The sequence below is a fragment of the Lissotriton helveticus genome, chromosome 2_1 (genome assembly GCF_964261635.1).
Source record: "Lissotriton helveticus chromosome 2_1, aLisHel1.1, whole genome shotgun sequence".
Classification (NCBI taxonomy): Eukaryota; Metazoa; Chordata; class Amphibia; order Caudata; family Salamandridae; genus Lissotriton; species Lissotriton helveticus.
In genome coordinates this window covers 92,857,003-92,877,523 of record NC_136059.1, presented here as the reverse complement: position 1 = coordinate 92,877,523, position 20,521 = coordinate 92,857,003, and the positions used below count along the sequence as shown (strand labels likewise).

The following is a 20,521-nucleotide window of genomic DNA, read 5'->3' as shown; positions in this document are numbered from 1 at the left end:
GTGCTCAGTTTGTCCAAATAGAACTTGGACACAGACTCTAAGCTAAAATATTTTACCTCATTGTGTGAATGTTGTATTCCAATGGTATAGACATTCTTTTTCTTACACTGGTGTCCAGCATTCCATTTGTGGCGAAGATAACCGTACCATGCACTGCTGGTGCTGTAGCTGCAGTTTTCAATACTCTTTATCACCAACTTCTCTGAGAAAGAATTGAGCAGGTGCTGCGGTAGCACATAAAATGACAAGTGTTCTACCTCAATGTAATGACTAGAAGCAAGTAAGCTTCTTTGCCTCGCATCCTTCTCAGCTCATGTGAGGTCATAGACGAGCCATTTAAAGTTTACCATCACGGTTGAACACCTATAGTCAACCTGTGCATAATCTGAGCTTTCATCGTCTTAATGTGATTTTCAATAACAACGTTATCATCATTCAGAATGTAACGTTCCCATGATTTTTTAAAAGATTAATTATGTATGCAGATTTTGTTCGGATGTTCATTTACTGATGTCAAATAGCACACATATTCTAAATGAAGCAAATACAGAATTATTGTTGGTGATGGACTCCGACATCGGTAGGAGAAAAGCCTTTCCCACATATTGTTATACTACTCATGCATGTATGGATCATCATGTTAACACCACAATATGAACTATCATGCGGTACAGCTGTGGCGGATTAGATCGCTTGTGCATGAAGAGCACAATGTTGTGTTCACAAGAGCTATCAGAGGTGCACAAAGAGACTCTTGTGTTTTTCCACTGGCTTTTGCAACTAAACACTAACTTCTCAGGTTGCAAGTTCTGAAGCATGTACTTGCAGGGGTAGGTACCGATAAGCCTTCCGGTTTCATTGGTCTTTGATCCTGAAAAGCTTACACTGTCTATTGAGTCAAGAATAAACTTTATGTTATTGTTTATGTCCCATGGGACATTGCGTGGGCATTACCTCAATTGATCGAAACCTAACATGTCTTTATAGAAAACTTGAGTGCTGCTGTTTCAAAAAGTGAAAATGACTAAAGCAGGAGGCACCGGCTTTATGACTTAAAGAGCTATGTCTTGAAACTAACAACTATTTAAAAACTCTCTCTGGACAGGCAGTTTTTAGGTCTCGCCTGCCGATGGGCTTGCGCATTCGAGCTGGCGAGAGATATAGGGGCTTATCCAGAGTTTAACCAAAGTGGCGATTTGATGCAGTGCACATGCGCTTTTAGGTCAATGCGCAAGCGCAATGAGTTAAAATGCGCGTGCACAGCATCAAATCGCCACCCATCTGTTCCCCAGCTTGGTGCCACCAGCAGCTCTTCCCGCTCCGCCCCCTGCTCCATCAAAGCTTGCACTCTGACTCAGCCATTTCTCCTCCCCTTTCAGTTTCACGGCCGCCAGGCCTTGTCTCCTGTTTTTTTTTTTTTTTAACTTTTCTTGTTTACTCTCTCGTCCTCTTCGCCATTTCTCCACCCCTTTCAGTTTCACGGCCGCCAGGCTGTGTCTCCTGTTTTTTTTTTACTTTTCTTGTTTACTCTCTCGTCCTCTTCGCCATTTCTCCACCCCTTTCAGTTTCACGGTCGCCAGGCCGTTTCTCCTGTTTTTTTTAAACTTTTCTTGTTTACTCTCTCGTCCTCTTCCTCTTGTTTCTCTGACTTTATTCACACATATTGGCACCTAATCGCCAGTTTTAGTTAATGACCAGTATGAGACAAAGAGTCTTTCACCACTCATATAGTCTTTCCTCACTTTTTGCCGCTCTTTTGATTTAACACAATTGCGGTTGACGCTCCAGGTCTTACGTATGTCCTCAACCAATGAGCTTTCAGAGACTTCCATTTTATTCACTTCCTGGTTCCAGCCCTCACTCGTCCACTACCTGGTACCGAGTGATTTGTCGTGGGGCTGCAACTTTGCCGTATACTTTATGAAGGTAAGATTCACTGTGTCTTGCGCTGTAATTTTGGTTGTTGCATCACTATTGGTGAAAACCTGAGCCAAACACCATGTATTTGATGTTGTGAACACGCGCTACCCACTCGGGAGTAACATGCTTTTAGCAGTGGTTTGCTCACGATTTTCTGACGACAAGTTGTCGCGTTTTGGTGTAATGGGGCCAACACAACAACAGGTCTGATATGCATAAAAAAGAAGGTAGAAGTAAAGCCAAGCAAATGCATTCCTATTTGTGAGAGCAATAGCAAGCTGTGGCGTGGATTTTTTTTTTAAATCATCTTTTCGTTTGCTTTTCAAAGAACTGAGCTTGAAAGTATTGCATGTTGCTTCTGTTATGTATTATTCAATTACGGCTTTCTTGCATGGTAACTAAATTCTGTATTGTCTTCATAAGTATTTCTTTATCCACTTTCGTAGAAAATATACTTCTGCATATAACTAAATAGAATCGTATTAATTTCTCTTGAATCAAAAACAATAGTTATGTGTACGTTGCGGCTAGTTTGTTTATTGCCCCTCTTTTCAACTGTGATTTCTTCCTGTAACCTCATACTTAACCTCATTGGAGGGATACCATGTAGAAAACGAACATTTTGAAACTCAAAGGCATATAGACTATGCACCTTAAAATCTGATTGCTGTCTTGCAATTAAGACCGTTCAAAACTATAAATGGACTGCCATGAATTGGTATGCTGAACCCAGTTCTCACTCTCTCCTCCAATATCCCTCTCACTGCTCTCCTCTCTCTCTCCCTCTCACTCCAATACCTCTCCTCTCCCTCCTTCCCTCTCGTCCTCCCTCTCTCTCCCTCCCCTCACTCTCTCACTCTCCCTCTCCCTCTCCCTCACTCCTCTCTCACCCTCTCCCTCCCTCTCTTTACCTTCCCCCTGCTCTCCTTTTTCTCCCTCTCCCCATCTACCCCTCTGCCTGCTCTCCTCTCTCTCCCTCCCCTCTCTCCCCTCCGTCCTTCGCTCTCGTCCTCCCCCTCTCTTCTTACCCTCCCCCTCTCTTCTTACCCTCCCTCTCTCCCTTTCTCTCTCCTCTTCTCTCCCCGTCTACGTCGCTCCTCTCTCCCCCTCCTCTCTCTCCCTCTCTTTACCCTCTCCCTCCTCTCCTTTTTCTCCCTCTCCCCATCTCCCACTCAGCACCACCACAGCATCACTCAACACTACCAAAGCATCACTCAGCACCACCACAGCATCACTCAGCACCACCACAGCATCACTCAGCACCACCACAGCATCACTCAGCACCACCACAGCATCACTCAGCACCACCACAGCATCACTCAGCACCACCACAGCATCACTCAGCACCACCACAGCATCACTCAGCACCACCACAGCATCACTCAGCACCACCACAGCATCACTCAGCGCAAACACAGCATCACTCAGCGCAACAACAGCATCACTCAGCGTAACAACAGCATCACTCAGCGCAACAACAGCATCACTCAGCGTAACAACAGCATCACTCAGCGTAACAACAGCATCACTCAGCGTAACAGCATCACTCAGCGTAACAACAGCATCACTCAGCGTAACAACAGCATCACTCAGCGTAACAACAGCATCACTCAGCGTAACAACAGCATCACTCAGCGTAACAACAGCATCACTCAGCGTAACAACAGCATCACTCAGCGTAACAACAGCATCACTCAGCGTAACAACAGCATCACTCAGCGTAACAACAGCATCACTCAGCGTAACAACAGCATCACTCAGCGTAACAACAGCATCACTCAGCGTAACAGCATCACTCAGCGTAACAACAGCATCACTCAGCGCAACCACAGCAACACTCAGCTCAACCACAGCAACACTCAGCGCAACCACAGCAACACTCAGCGCAACCACAGCATCACTCAGCGCAACCACAGCATCACTCAGCGCAACCACAGCATCACTCAGCGCAACCACAGCATCACTCAGCGCAACCACAGCATCACTCAGCGCAACCACTGCATCACTCAGCGCAACCACAGCATCACTCAGCGCAACCACAGCATCACTCAGCGCAACCACAGCATCACTCAGCGCAACCACAGCATCACTCAGCGCAACCACAGCATCACTCAACGCAACCACAGCATCACTCAACGCAACCACAGCATCACTCAGCGCAACCACAGCATCACTGGTTCAAATATATTCTTTCAATGTTTCAAGCTGTTTTCAAGCTTTATTACAAATCACAAAAAGATGTTAATATTTCACTTTTGTTCTTGGCTTTTCGTCACAATAAAAAACATTGAACATAATCTTCACAAAAGTTATTTACAAAACTTAAAGCTATTGACATTACAAATTAAATTAATTATTTAAGTATTAATTATTTAAAAAAATTAAAATCCATTGTTATTTGTAATATCAATACATCTAAGTCCCGTAAATACAAAACATGTTGCATTACAAATGCTATAGGTGTCACATTTGCGAAAGTTATAACTATTGGCATTGTAAATGACAAAGCTATTAATTTAGCTATTTTCAAAAACAACCCATAAATTAAAAAAAATTCATTTATAAGACCAATAGGTCAAACTTTCCTAATGCGAGACCTATTGCATTTCCAATGCTTGTTCTTCTTTCTCTCTAACCACCCAATAAATTGGATAACTAGAAGAACTTTTTCAGTTAAAGCTTCTTCTACAGTGCCTCTGATGTATTTATTGAATGCAAAACAGTGTAAAGACATGCATTGTACCAGAAGCTTGAACTGGAAGAAGTTCATTTAGTTACTGTTTGTATTGGGTGGGCCGGACACTAGCAATAGATGTACTTCAGTGTGAACAATATCCAATAAACTTCTTGCCATATTAGCGTGCTAGTTGTATTACGGCCCGTATAAAGCTATGCTACCCAATTGCAGCCAATAAGGTTAGAAGCGACGCTTCACTATACGTTTGGAAAACAAGCATTGGTATAGCCAATATCTCTCACCGTTATAGTGCGAGTGACAAGCTGTTGACTTTGCCAATGTTTGAATGCTAAATACTGTAAGTGCATGGTGTGGTGCGTGATGTGTTTTGTATGGAGGGTTTAGGTGTTTTCTGTTAGTGTGCCGGGTATACCGAGTGTTCACGTTGTACACTCGTGTAAATGGCAATGTGTGATTTATGAGTTTTGTGTGTGTGGTTGGGTTCTGAGAAATGCATGTTTCTGCGTTATATATGTGTAGGAACATGTGTGTTGTAGAGTGCACGCCTGCCTCTGCTATACGTGCTTTTGTTGCTGCAACGTGTGCACTGGTGATCTGTGTTTTTGTTGTCATGTAAGTCTTAATGGATTCTGTATTTGTGTGTGGTGTTGCCTTTGCCTGAATGTGGTCTGTTTGTGTGGTGTGCTTTGTGTCTTTGGCGTGAGGGAGCAGTATACAAGAGTGTGGTGTGGAGTACTTATCTCCAATCCATGAGTGCCTTGACGCTGGTTTTATGTTGTATGAGTTGAGGATGAAGCACAGACAGAGGGGGTGGCACGCATGGGTGCAGGAGATGGAGTTACTGAAAAACGTCAGACAGTTTCTCCTGCAATCCGTTGTTTTGGCAGGAGTGCCGCCGTTGGTCATACAAAGGAGTTTTGGTGCAGCTGGTAGGTTCTGGGCAGTACACAGAAGGATTGGGGGCACCGCAGCTATTAGGGGAGGCTTTAGAATCATGGTGTAGACTGAGGAGCGCTGCCCACCCCAGACACAGTGATAGCATGCTTCCAGCGCTGTTCACTCAGGGCTGCAACGAAACATTAATTCATCTGCATTATTTTTAACGGAACAAATTTGGTTGCGGACAGAAGCAGCAGAGTTTGCCGATATTTTAATCAGTTTAATGTGTGTGTGACTTACAGCCACAAACAGTATGTCACTCTTTCAGAAGACGTAGGATAAGAGCGAACAGGAGGAGGCTGTGCAGTGACCCCATTCTTTTTTCGGTATTCGTTATACTGCGGCTGTGCATTCCTGTCCCGTTTGTAGGCAGTGCATGGCTGTCATGAAGGAGGATCTTGTAGGATGTTTCTGCGCTGTTTCCCCCTCTCAGCAGCATCACAGAGCTTGTCACTGTTTACATTAAATGTGAGAGGATTGGGGCACCAAAAGAGCACTGCTGCAAGGTATGCCAGGTAGAGTGCTTTACACTCTCTAGAGGCACGGTCTGCCTGCAGCTTCACTGTTCCTCTTTGAACAGGATTGTTTTAGTACAAAATCACGAATGACAATGTGGCCAGGGCTGGCCGTTAGGCCACACCCTGTCCCCAGTAAAGGTAACCCACAGTGTAACTGCATCCCCCCTCTTTGAACTGATCTGCTGTTAGTGTGTGTGAATTGGTCATTGGTTGTACACAGCTTGAGGACTTCGGAGTAAGCCTGAAGAACTGGCAATGGGGCGGGGTTTGGATGGGGAGAGAGGAACAAGACATTTTTATTTAACGTTCAATTTTAGTCTTGCAGCACCCAAACTCATCACCTCAAGACAATGTACACTCTGTGATGGAAACATATGGGAGGCAACCTGTACGACCAACACTGCTTTGATGCCACAGGTCTGTGTCATAAATAGAACTTAACAACTTTAAGCAGAATTATTTGAGAACGAACGGAAATCAAGAGTGTGCAATATCGGGTGCAAACACAGTTGTTTTTGAACCACAGTGTGCTTTTCACACTAATGGAGCCAAATGGGTCAAGCAGAGTTTGAAGGCATAACTTTAATAACTGCCTTGGGTGCCAGGCTGAGTAGGCCTCTGACAGGCCTCACCACTGTCCTGCTTAGGAGCCAAACGTCGAAGAAACAACTGGCCTTCCCTTCCCATGACTAAATTGGGTGAAAAAAGAGCAATCGGCAGTATGGAAAACAGACGTTGCACTATCTTGCTATACACAAAAATCTTACTGAATCACTCAAATTGTAGTTGCCCACCTCTTTAGTCCACTGCCACAGGACCATAAACATTAAATCCCAAAAACAAGCAAATAGAGAGGCAACAAAGCACGTATATTTCAAAATGCTCCACAAAACTAAGGAAATAACAGTGTCCTTCGTTAATGCCAAGAAAGATTTATTTTAATGTATCCTTGAAATATTCTTGATTCAAGATGATCAAATCAGACAGCCAACGCGTTTGGCCCTTATATAGGGCTTCCTCAGGGCATGAAGTTGGACCAACCAGGGTAATGGTGATCTCGAATATCTCATTTTAGTTATTTATATAAGCTTCTCATAAAGGTATGTTATCCGTCAAAGATCAAATTTCAAAAGCTTTATTCGATTTTCTCATATATTAAAAATCATAAAAGCATTTCATATTTCACATTACAAAGTACACATAATAATTAATAAAAAAAGTATTAAATATTTGAGAGAATATACAATCGATTAGGCCTTGATACATAAAAAATTCCGTTGTTTTAACACACTTTTTAAAAACATTGCCATGATCTTAATACATAAAGGATTTCCTAACTGTTGGAGATTCAGGTAAGCTACCCTACATTGCCGCCATGCCCCGTTTTTCAAGTAATGTTTCAACCATCTAGCACGCTCTTTCTGGTACATTTTACATAGTAAAACGAGATGGAAGGTAGACTGGGCATATACATTATCACATGGGCAGGGGGCCAAGGGTCTATTCCAGTCATTTTTTTCCGGGTAGGAGACCAGGTGGTGGAAAATGTTAAACCTGAATCTACACAAAACAAAGCGCTCAAACCCCAAAGTCGTGATGGTCAAGTATGGTTGTATCTTATACGAAGTCAGTAGCAATTGATGTCCAATCACAGTTTTTTTTGCTGACTTCGCTCGCAAACCTCAAGTTATTAAAGTGCTCCATGCATAGATTTCTTAAAGATTTCTTGGGAATTTTCCCGATTAACTCAGGTTTGTAGTACCATTCGGGCCTTTCAATGTCCACAAAGACTTTCCTCACATACTCAAGCCATCTAATACTTTTCGCATTGTCCAGGGTCTCAAAGGGTCATCCGGTGAGCCAGACGTGACCTTGGCCGCTAGGAGATTAAACTCCTGCTCCGATGGTATAGAGAGAGCGGCCAAGCACTGAGAAGTACGCAATGTCAAGGTCGTACTGTCAGGGTCAGCTTTGGGAAACGAGCGGTAGATGGCATTTACTTTTTCCACAAAGAAGCTGGCTAACGACTCACAGTGGGCAAGGGAACAGATCTCCGTAATAGGAAGTCTGTTCACTGTGAGCTCCTTCAAGACTTTAAAAACCAGTTTGGACGGGTTAGAACTCGCCTGGAACTCCCGTGCATAGTAGTCAGCTCGGGCCCGGCAGACAGCTCTGTGGTATGTCTTTACCTTGGCCAGGTAGCATACTTTCAGGTCTTTATCATAATTCTTCCTCCATGCTCTTTCGGCTTGTCGGCAAGTAGCTTTAATACACCTGAGTGCCTCCGTGTACCAGGGATTAGGCTGAGAATGTCGATTCCTACTCCAGCCGGCTGGGATTAATACGTCAAGGACTTTAACAATCCAAGCGCAAAAGATGGTATACCCAGTTGCAACGTCATCCGTATGAGCCAGAGGTGTAGTGATCAGGAGACGATGGAAATCCTCCAATTTTAGCTTTTTCCAGGGCCGCCTGAAAGATGTTTTATCAGGCTTCCCAATAGATTGTGTCACCATTGTGACAAAAAGCTCAATGAGGTAATGATCACTCCATCCCATGGGTCTAGGGGGTGAGACCTCGACCAGTTGAAGGTTTGTAAAAACCGGATCGAGGATATGACCTCCCTCATGGGTCGGATGACGGACCAGTTGGAGTAGCTGTACTGCTTCAAGGTCGTCCAGCAGACCTCTAACCACTGGTATCTCCATGGCATCGAAGTGTATATTAAGATCGCCGATGATGGTAATGTTGGAGGAGAACAGAGAGAGAGAGCTTACCAGCTCAGGAAGGGCTTTCCTGAAAGCACGGTCACTCCCTGGAGGGCGGTAGATCAAAAGACCCGACAATGTTTGGTGCTGACTAAAGCTGATGGAAAAATGGGCACACTCTGCGCCAGCCAAGTCCATCGGCTTCCAGGTGCAAGTGAAGCAAGTTTTAAAAGCCACGGCTATACCTCCGCCTCTCCCCTTACGATTTAGTGTATGGATTGCGTAGCCCGGAGGGAGGGCCAGATTAATAATGGCCATATCCTCATCACCTAGCCAGGTCTCCGTCATAAAGAAGACATCAGGGCTTTCTAAGGAGAGAAGTTCATAGATATCTCGATGATGTTTCGACAGGGACCTGACATTGTGGTGCCAAAGTTTAACGGCACTAGGGGGTGAAGGTTCCTTCTTACGATGCGGTAGTACCTGGCTAGGGGCCATCGTCGGTGCCGATAGTTCCCACCATCCGCATGGACAAGTATGAGGGCCGCACAGGGGATGCTGGGCCGAAAGCGAGCAAGAGGGCAAACATCGTCTGATCAAATGAAGAGCCTGACTGGAATACTGATAGATCATACTTGCAGCACAATAGTGTCCTGCCGCGTCCTGCGTCTCCCTTGAGCGGACGAGCGCAGACGGGCACGACTCCGGCACGACTCAGGCTAAGCGAAGGCGTCCCAACTGCGCGTCCCGCTGCGCGGGAGGGAGCGACTTTAAATAGGCGCTCCAATCAGCCCTTAGCGCGCGAGTCCGCTCCAAGATGGCGGCCACCGCCGGATCAAGTGCCCCAATCCAAGATGGCGCCCCCCAAAGTTCGCCCCCGGGACCCGGACCCACCCAAGTGGTGGTGCTTTGTGGCAAGAGAGCACTTTTTATATGCAGTGAGGGGAGTAAGTAGCACGAGCTACAAGCAAGAATTTAGAAACAGGAGTAAGTAAAACAAATTGTCAAACACAAATACAGAACAAGGAGATGCTAAAATACACAGCGCTAATGCAAGCGCGAGCGCAGCAGTGTGGTATCCAGTAGCAGTATCCAGTAGTAGTATCCAGTAGTATTGCCATTGCTTCTGCTGGAAATTCCTACCGAAGGCTTGAAAGGGATGCTATCGTAGGAGGTACTGCTGAGCATGCTCAGCTAGGCCTAGAGAGCAAGCAGTGGTCTTGTTCTCTTTAAATCTTCCAAGTCAGCCCTTGCTCCAAACAGCTTAGAGCCATCAAAGGGCATGTCCATAAGGGAGTGCTGGACATCAGAAGAAAACCCTGTGCCGCAGCATAGCACTGATTCAAACTACCCTACCCAGGCAGTAAGGAGGGTTCAGTCCTGAACAAATTGTGTACTTCACTGCATCTTGCCATCATAAATAGGACAATGTAAGGTTAGTCGGATGTCTTTCGTAACAGCTCGCAAGATGTCTGCCATGTTTTCCCACACCGTGTGAGAGTACCTACTCAGGATGACAAATGCAAAAAGAACAATTGATGGACAAAATGCAGAACAATGTCATACATTCACCCCAGTACAGAGATCTGGGCTTAAATCTATCGTTTTTTTGCTCACCATGCCATTCCAGTAGGACCCAGCCATATGCAAATCAGTCTTGACCCGGCACCCAATGGCAACAGTCGAACCCGAACTGCCAGGCCAGGTCCTCCGTGGATGGAGACAAGCATCCTAGGATCTGGGCCTATAACCATTGTTTTTTTGCTCACCGTGCCATTCCCGTTTGGAACAAGCCATATGCAAATCAGTTTTGACCTACAGTCCAGCCCGAACTGCCACAGGCAAAGTGAGTTAACTCGGAGGGGGGGGGCGTGGCCAAGCAGCATGGCCGACAGGACGTGAGCTCCTTCGGCTCCCGGCAGGCCGCCACTTTAATCCTGTGAATGCGATCCTTACTGAACTCGAAGGCGTAAAAATAAGGTGTCCACAAGATCTGACTACCCTGGGCTACATCCTGACCCACTTGGAAGCTGCTCACAGGCGGGACAGCGGAGGACACGGCCCGGACTGTCCGGGGGCGGGGCCGCGAGTACTCGAGGCCGGGGACTGAGGCCTACCCCCCATGCGACGGAGGTGTCCTGATGCTGGAGGACCCACTGCCATCGGGGCCTCTCGCAGTGAGTGGTGTGCCAGGGGCGGATCGGGGCCCGCTGACAACCGGGACTCCGAGCTGGTGCCTGTGACCGGAGATTGGCGGAGGAGGAGCGGCCCCGCCGGTCAAGCGACGGGGCCGCCGCAAATCGAGACCGGGGTATGATACCTGCAACTGCGAGAAGGGAGCGGCCGGGAGGCCCTCTGCCATCAGGGCCCCCCGCGGTGAGTATAGCAGCAGCAGCGAACTGGGCCCCTCCGTGAAGACGAGTGCACCTGCAGGTTGGGGCCCTGAGGACGAGGGATTGCTTGGCATATGCTCCTAAGAAGACGAGGGGGCCTGCTTTGAGCGGCGGAGCAGACGCCAAGCGCGGGGCTGAGGCAGCTGGCTCCTGAGCGACGGAGGTAGCCGGACACAGGGGGCCTATTGACATCGAAGACCCCGGAAGCGGACGTGCGGAGAAGACCTGGGGCCCGCTGTCAGCTGGGGCCCCGGCCTCGTGGAAGTCCCCTGAAGCTGCCTGGCCTGGAGGAGGGAGCTGGGCCCCTTGAGAAGTGGAGGGGCCGAGGACAGTGACGGGAGCCACGTGGCGATTCATCCTGAGGGACACTGGTGTGCGTTGGAGCGCTGGCGATGAGCGGTCTGTTGGTGGCCGGGCTGTTGGACCCGTGGGCCGAGGCAGGAGACCGGTAGCTGGGAAGTAGGTGTGCCCTCTGACCTCTCGGTGCGAGGGGGTGAGACTCCCTGAGGTACCTGCATTCTGGAAGGCGAGGCTATAAACCGATAGGCAGTGAAGCCCCGAGGGGCCTGCCATACAGCTCCTGCTGGTGTGGAAACGGCGGGGGAGTTCCTGAGAGCCGACTTAACGTGGGGAGAGTCCGGGTGAACTGCAGAGAGGGCGCAAGGGCCCCTGCAGATAGCGGAGGGTTGCGGGGAGATTCGCTAGCCCACTTGTTGCCCATCTGCCTCAGTAGAGAGGGCCGGCCTGGACAGGGCATAGGCGTGGACCCCCATTGCTGTGGCCGTTCCAAGACGGGCCTAGGTGACCGAGTTGTTGTGAGGGGCTCGTGGGACTTCCTGTCACCGAGGGAGTCTTAGAGGGACCTTCTTTCCTGATGTCCACGATGCGTAAAGATAGGACTCCCTGGGCTACGCAGCCCAACACCATAACGCAGTATACCACGTAGCAGCTCCCCTCGCAGAGGATTACGCGCCCGTCCGGCCAGGATGAGGGGGACCCCGCCCCTGGGGAGAACTGTTACAGGCGATACAGGGGTCTAATTCTGCCCTGGAGCTTCAAATTGAGACGGTGTCCATCGATGTGAATCTCTTACGGACTGACCTGTGCAAAGTGGCCGACAAGGTGACAGAGGCGGAGGGGAATATCACCCAATTGCAAGGGGAGGTGGCGCCCTTCAAAAAAACAGTCACGCAGCTTACAACCACGACGGAGGCCTTGGAGCGGAGAGCAGAGGATGCGGAAGGGAGAGCGCGCCGCAGTAACATTCGAGTACTGGATATTCCAGAACGGGCGGAGGCAGGCAACCCAGTTTTCTGGAGCACTGGATTCGCACTTTACTGTGTCCTGCAGGACTGTCAAACGTATTCGTGATTGAACGTGCCCATAGGGCGTTGGTACCGCCGCCGAAGCCAGGAGCCCCGCCACGGGCCCTCATAGCCAAGATCCTTAATTATTGTGATAGAGACTGCATCCTTAGAGCGGCGAGGGAGACTGCGGATCTCACGTTTGAAAATGCCAGGGTCTCCAAATTCCCGGACTATACCCAATTGGTCCAAGAGCAGTGAAAGTCCTTCCTGGCGGTTAAACAAAAACTCCGGGCGTTGCACCTACAGTATATGCTTCTCTATCCGGTTAAACTTAAGGTTATTTCCCAGGGAAAGGTGCACTTCTTCGAAGCCCCGGAGGAAGTCTGGGAGTGGCTCGAGATCAGGGGGATGCCCTGCCGCCAGGAGAGCGGGGTGGAAACCGCAGCACATGGGGGACAAGACCGCGGAGGAGACATATCAACAGGCGAAGAAGATGGTCCCGTACAGATGAAAGAGGTGGGACGGCGAGTCACGGTGGGGGATGACGGAGCCCTCCGCCTGGATTTGACGGAGTCTGACAACTTGCCAATGGTGTCAAAGTCTCCCCTTCCGGGAGACGTACTCGTTCCGAATACGCTGCAGCCCACCACGGATGTTATTTCACCTACTAGTAATACGATACCAGAGACGGCTGGGGCGCAGGGGCCGCCTTTGGAAGCTCTATCGTGAGGAGCGAGACTGGTACAGTATGGCTTGCTTGACTCTAGGACTGGTGGCTGGCTGATTGGGAGGGGGCTACTACTTAACGGGAGGCTATTCTCTGTCTGTTTCTGTGGCTGGGGCGGCTGGTTAAGGAGCAAAGGGGTGGACATGCAGTGGAATCCATCACCGTAATTGGCCAGAGTCCTGCCTTTCTGATGTGATGGCGGCCTTGCTGGGAGCTAAGTAGGGGTGGGGGGGTGGTTTCTTTATTTTGGCGGGAGGTTGTGACAGTTAGGCAGATGGGGTGGCTGTGCACGTCCTGGCACCAGCATGGGAAGGGCATATCGGCTGATTCTGTTGTTGCTAGTATATTGCTCGGGGGAGGGGTTGGGCGGGGGTTGTTGAAAGGGATTGTTGTAGGCATCGCATGTATGACACTTCGGGCACGGGTCTGGAGGGAAACTGAGGGTAGCGGTCTGTGGGGCGGGGCAGGACACTTAGTTGACAATGGGGTACAAATTTATGAGTTGGAATGTGAGAGGACTAGGCACATGCGCGAAAAGATACAAAGTCCTTTCGTTGCTTCAGCGGCACTGGGTCTCCATTGCATGTCTCCAGGAGACCCATCTTACTGACGAGGGGGCACAGAAGTTGAGTAAAAAGTGGCGGGGCCAGTTATTCCACTCCTCTTATTCCATGTATGCTAGGGGGGTGTTGATTTGGGTGGCACCTGGGGTCCCATTCGCAGTCCAGGATGCAGAAGCAGACGTCCATGGCAGATACCTGCTTCTCAGGGCAAAATTAGATGGTAGGTCCATTGTCATTTTGAATACGTATGCACCTAACGTAGACGATCTGGGCTTTTTCCGGACTCTGCAGGACGTCCTGATTTACGATTTGGGGGCTCCAATACTTTGGATGGGGGACTTCAACTGTGTTTTGGACCCTGTCCTCGATAAGTCCCCGCCACGAGAGGGCACAAAACCCCGAATGACAGCGCAGCTTCAGGAGGTCATGGAGAAAATAGGGGCCGTGGATGTCTGGCGGCAGACAAACCAGACACTGCAAGTTTACACCTGTTTTTCCCCCACGCACAATACATACAGTCGCCTCGACAGGGTGTTAGTTGCTAACCCGGAGATTAACATGTCCATAGAAGTGACGAACCAGGCGCGCTTTTTCGAGGGGTTTTGGCTTTATTCCAGGGCGTAACATCGCTGTTCTGGCAGTATAGACCCAGACGAGTTACGGACGGACCGCCGAACTTTATTCTGTGTGAGCGATACCTTGAGATATACAACTCTGGGGAAGGTGGAGAGACTTCTTTCCTGCTATCTATATTACTGCGTTACCAACCGGAGACGCTCCCTATAGAGACTTCAAAGTGTTAGCATTTTGTGACGGTGCTCCTGGGAGTGGCATTGAAAAGGGACCTGCGCCGAATTTCAACAGAGCAAAGTGTGTACTCTTGATGCCCCTACCTACCTTGAGATTAGTGTGGGACCAACTAAACATTTCTCCGAGATACAGACTGGCTATTGCTCCGTATTTGTCTCATTTTATTAAACGGAGACATAAGGATAATATTGTCAGATATTTACACTGACTACAAATTTTGCCCCCGTGTGATTATATTGTTGGATGGAAAGCATTGTAATATAGAACCAAGAAAAAGATTGTCATACATGGAAACAATGATTTAATGCGCCCTGACGAAGCATGCTAGGACAATATTCCTTTTCCGAAACGCGCATCGGCGCTCCTCTTTTGTTCGTGTTGGGTTGTATATAGATTATATGTTATGTGAAGTCCTTATATTGTGTTATATTGGTTTATTTGTTATTTGATTCATGTGTTGAGTCTGTGAGACTGATAAGACTGTGTGTCCGGATGAGTTGTGTGTTTGTTTCGACTGGGCTTGTATGTGCGATCTCTTTGCTTTCTGGGGGTATTGTATATATTATAAATATGTGTATATAGAATATGAATAAAAAATTGGTACCACGATTATGATATTGTGTTGTTATAATGTTCTAACTTATCAGAAAAGTGTGTAAAAAAAAAAAGATTATGTTTTTTCAATAACCTCTGTTTTGGGACTATGTTATTTGAATTGATGTAGGATATATTACTTACATTTAATTGGATACTAGTGAGAGGTTTTGTTCTTGTTGTTGCCTATTCCCTGCCTCCCTCTCAGAGTATCAGTTTCCAGGGACCCTCTGTTGTACTTTTGCCTTAACACCGCCCTGAACCTACGGCGCTTAAATCACATCATACACGAGGTCCGGGGGTCGGAAGAGCAGACGTTACTCGTGTCTGTTGACCTCGCCAAGGCGTTCCATACGGTGGACTAGGGTTACCCGCAAGAGGTCCTCCGAGTGATGGGTCTGGGCCCCAATTTTTGCCGATGGATCCAAATCCTATATCAGTCCCCCCAGGCTAGGGTGCGACTGGGAACTGCACGCTCGGAGGAGTGGCAATTGGGACGGGGCACGCGATAGGGGTGTCCCCTATCGCCGCTACTCTTCGCCCTGGCTATAGAGCCTTTGGCCGTTCGGATCTGTTCGGAGAGGACGCAGTGGGGCATACGAGTGGGTGACGCATGTAATATCATATCCCTGTATGCAGATGATGCCTTGTTTTACCTGAGGGCCCGAGAGAGGCGCTCCCAGTGTTGCTTCATCAGCTGGATAGGTTCGGTGATGCATCGGGACTAAGACTCAATAGACACAAGTACCTGGTCTATCCGTTGTCGGGGCTGGATTTGGTGCCCCGGGAGGATTTGCCGGAGCTCGGGCTGCGATGAGAAAGAGATAGCTTTCGCTATTTGGGTATTCATGTGGCCTCGACGGAGGCGAATTAACTGGCCTGCAATATTGTTAGGATGATTAAGTCCCTGCAGCTCTCCGTGTCATTCTGGAACACCCTGTCGTTATCACTCATGGGCCGGTTGGCCGTCGCTAAGATGGTGATGTTGCCTAGGACACTTTACATACTTCAGAACACACTGTGTCCTCTTCCCCCTAGAGTCTTCCGGACTCTGAATATGCTCCTTACGTCTCTAGTCTGGGCGGACAGGCGTAGTAGAGTAGACCTCCATACAATGGTGCGCTTATACGAGGAAGGAGGCCTAGAGGCCCCGCGATTTGACTTGTATTATGCTGCGCAGCTGCTGCCGGCTGCTAGATGGTTTGCGGACACAGACTTCTGCGAGACGTAGCTGTTGGCAGGTAGAGCAACGGTACTGGAGCTGCGCGAGGCTTTGATGCGAGATAGGGGGTCAAGTGAAACTTTGCCCTACATCGTGAGGCACACGGCGAGCATTTGGCACTGATTCGTAGAGAGGGTGTTGTGGACAGCACCCTTCCACAGGGACTTACCAATTTGGATCCTGGTGCCCATGGTGACAATGAAACAACATATGTCCCTCCGGGTCTGGCGGGAGGGGGCTGTGAAACTCTGGCTGACCTGTACCCCACCGAGACCTTTCTGACCTATGAACAAGCGGAGGAGACCGTCGGTCTTCGAAGAGGGCAGTACCTGCATTATAAGGGGCTGCGCGATGTGGTGCGGTCGCTTTGGACCCATTATCCAGAGGCGCCCAATAACTCGAACCTTAAATATCCTGCTGTCTTGTGGCAGGGGCCATAGACTTATTTCCCTACTATATGATGCTATGCGTCGGGACTCAGATGTTGGTCCTAGCCAGACGCAGGGTAGCTATCACCTGGATGGGTCAGAGGGCCCCGTAGATACCCACGTGGCTCAGGAATGTGAGGGAATGGTCCCTAGCTGAAGAAACACATATGCAGTGCAGCAGGAAGGATGAAAAATTACAGGAGGACCTACTGGCCTGGCGGGTTATGTGCGCTACAGGATTGAGGGGACGGGGACACACTTCCCACAGCGATTCTGAAGGGGTGAGTGACGAGCTATTCTCGCCGCAGGGATCGGGTTCTGGGGAGGAGGCCGAGGGTGTCCCCTAGAGAGGAGCTAGGATACTGCGTGGTGTGTGGACTGGTTATGTACTCACAATAATGCAACTCTTGTATGTTCTCCTGCTATGCCTTCGGAGAGATCGTGTGGCTCAGTGGAGCCTCTAGCCAACAAACGTGCCTTAGTGAGTCAGACGATGTGACTACGTGCTGTTTTGATGCCATTGGGGGGGGGGGGGGGCTTATGTTTGTATAATGTAAAACTAAAAGATAAAGTTAAAAAAAAAGTGAGGTAACTCGTTCCATGCTCATGACGGCCTCCTGCCGTCATGAATCACGGTAGTCGTGTGCTCATGACGTCCGGGAGCCGTCCGAACGTTACCGCTCCGCCCACGCGCGATTAATTCCCTCCCCCCAGTGCGGGCAAACTAATCAGTGTGCGGAGTACGGACGTCTCCTGGGCATCATGAGCACACACCTACTAGGACTCAAGATGGCTAGGAGCAGTCATGAGCACTGCGCCCACACACCCCCACCCAGGAGAAATGCATGCCGCGGCGAAGGGGTTAAAGAAAGATGATGGATTTAACCCAGATCTGTGACTGGGCTGAGTGTTTGAAAAGTTTCACCACTCCGTCAATCATCTCTTTGTGTTTTCTTTGTTGACCCTAAGTTGGCAGGGTTTGCTCAGCGGTGGGTCCCTTGCTTACTTTGCCATGGATTTAAGCTAGCCTAGCTGAAGAGGATGCTCGTTTCCGGTTCAGGGAAGACCTGGCTTGGCAGTTCAGGCTGGACTGTTCCCATGAGGCACAGGGTCAAGACTGATTTGCATATAGCTGGGTCTGAACTGAAGTGGCGAAGTGAGTTAAAGAACGATGATGGATTTAACCCAGATCTTTCCTACCTCTAGGCTCGCGCCGGGACACTCTTGGAGTAGCCACATGCGTTACAAATCCCAAATAAAAAGTTGTTTACAGGGATTTAATTTATTACGTCCACTTACAAAAAATGACGCAAGGGTGCATTTTGTGCTAAAGCACAAGTTACTACTTGTGTAACGATATATCTGTAAGAGACATTAGTTAGTATTAGATTCCTTACCTTAGAATGTCCCCAGGCGTCAGACTGGATCCGGAAAATTTTGCGCAGCAGTACCCTTGCGCGTCGGTAGGCGTCGTCTGCGGCTCCGCGTCCGTCGTAGGCGCCGTGGGCGCCGCGATGACGTCGTCGGAATACTTAGACGCCGCCTCCGCGTGCTGACGTCAGTTCTTAGACACAGCTTTTCTGCGCCAGAAACGCAGAGCTATGCCAAAAACCAACACTGGTGCCAATGAAACTAGGGCCCTGAAGGGGACAACCCTAACCCTAGGTATTGGTTCGCAGAACAGGGAGGATGGGTGGGTCGGTAAGGAATCTAATACTAACTAATGTCTCTTACAGATATATCGTTACACAAGTAGTAACTTGTGCATCTGAAAGAGACACGTTAGTATTAGATTCCTTACCTTAGAATAGATACCCCAGCAATACCAACCCCGGTGGTGGGTCTGCGAACCAATACTCACACCAGAAAGTCCTGGAGGACGGAACGGCCAAAGAAGCCATCCCTCCGGACTTGGCTGTCCAGGCAGTAGTGTCTTGCAAACGTGTGCAGCGATGCCCACGTAGCTGCCCGACAGATGTCTTTCAAGGGCACCCCTGCCCAGGGCAGTGGTAGTAGCCGTGGCTCGGGTGGAATGAGCCCGCAATCCAGCAGGGGGCTCCTTCCTAGCCAAGGAGTAACAAGCCTGGATACACAAGATGATCCACCGGGAGATGGTCCTCTTGTGTACCGCTTTCCCCTTCTTAGCGCCCACGTAACCAACAAAGAGTTGGTCATCCACCCGGAACTGGCGTGTGCGATTCAAATAGAATGAGAGCGCACGTTTTGGGTCCAGACGATGGAGCCGCTCTTCCTCTTTAGAGGGAGGCGGAAAGAAGGTTGGCAAAGTGATAGACTGCCCGATGTGGAAGGCCGTGACAACGTTGGGCAGGAAAGAAGGACGAGTCCTCAGAACAACTTTGTCCGGATGGACAGAGAGGAAAGGAGGTTTAGAAGATAGGGCCTGGAGCTCACTCACTCTCCTGGCAGAGGTGATGGCAACCAGGAATGCAGTCTTCAAAGTCAGAAGGCGAAGAGGACAGTTGTGAAGTGGCTCAAAGGGAGCGCACATCAGGAACGTTAAGACCAGGTTCAAGTCCCACTGAGGCATCACAAACGGAACAGGAGGAAATGTGTGAGTGATGCCCTTAAGAAATCTGTTAACAATAGGGGACTTGAACAAAGAAGGCTGATCAGGAAGCCTGAGAAAGGCCGAAAGGGCAGAAAGGTAGCCCTTGACAGTGCCCAGAGCAGAGCCCTGCTGGGCAAGAGAAAGAAGAAAGAGAAGAACCTCAGAAAGAGGGGCAGAAAGAGGATCCACAGCCTTTGCTGTGCACCATGCCACAAATCTGTTCCACTTGCAGGTGTATACCGACTTTGTGGAGGGACGCCTGGCTGCCAGAATAATGTTACAGACTTCAGGAGGCAAGTCAAATGGCCTCAACTGTCGCCGCTCAATCTCCAAGCATGGAGGTGGAGACTGGACAGGTTCGGGTGGAGGACCGTCCCCTGCTGCTGCGACAGAAGGTCCTCCTGAAGAGGCAGACGAACCGGGGGATCGACTGACAGACTGAGTAGCTCTGGATACCAGTACCTTCGAGCCCAGTCCGGAGCCACAAGGATGACTTGGGCCCGGTCGCGCTTGATCTTCTTCAGCGCTCTGGGCAGAAGTGGTATAGGCGGAAAGGCGTACAACAGACCGCAACTCCACTCGCGACGAAAAGCGTCTCCGAGCGAGTGTCGCCTTGGAAATTCCAACGCGCAGAACTGATGACATTGCGCGTTCTCTTCGGTGGCGAATAGATCTAACCAAGGCTCTCCCCATCGCTGAAAGAGGCCTTGCGCCACGTCCGAGTGCAGGCGCCATTCGTGATCCATCATGCACCGACGGCTGAGCTCGTCCGCCCTGGCGTTCAAAGAACCTGCCAGGTGTTGAGCCACCAGGGTTACGCCCTGGCGTTCCAGCCATTGCCAAAGGCGAAGAGCCTCTTGACAAAGGATCCACGACCCCACACCGCCTTGTTTGTTGCAGTACCACATGGCGGTGGTGTTGTCCGTGAACACCTGCACTACACTCCCCCGGACAGAGGGGAGGAATGCCTTCAGTGCTAGACGAATCGCCCTGAGCTCCAACAGGTTGATGTGGAGTCGGGCTTCCGCCGGAGACCAGAGGCCTCTGATCTCCGCCTCTCCCATTTTTTTTTTTTTTATTTGTTTTTATTGCAGAATTATAGACAAACTTCAAGGTCAAACGACC

General features: G+C 49.4%; 1 protein-coding gene across 2 annotated transcripts in view; it reads right to left on the bottom strand.

Moving 5' to 3' along the window:
* LOC144817743 (uncharacterized) overlaps positions 1-20,521 on the bottom strand; it is a 322,716-nt gene that overhangs the window by 119,136 nt on the left and 183,059 nt on the right. The gene's annotated exons all lie outside the window — the stretch shown is intronic.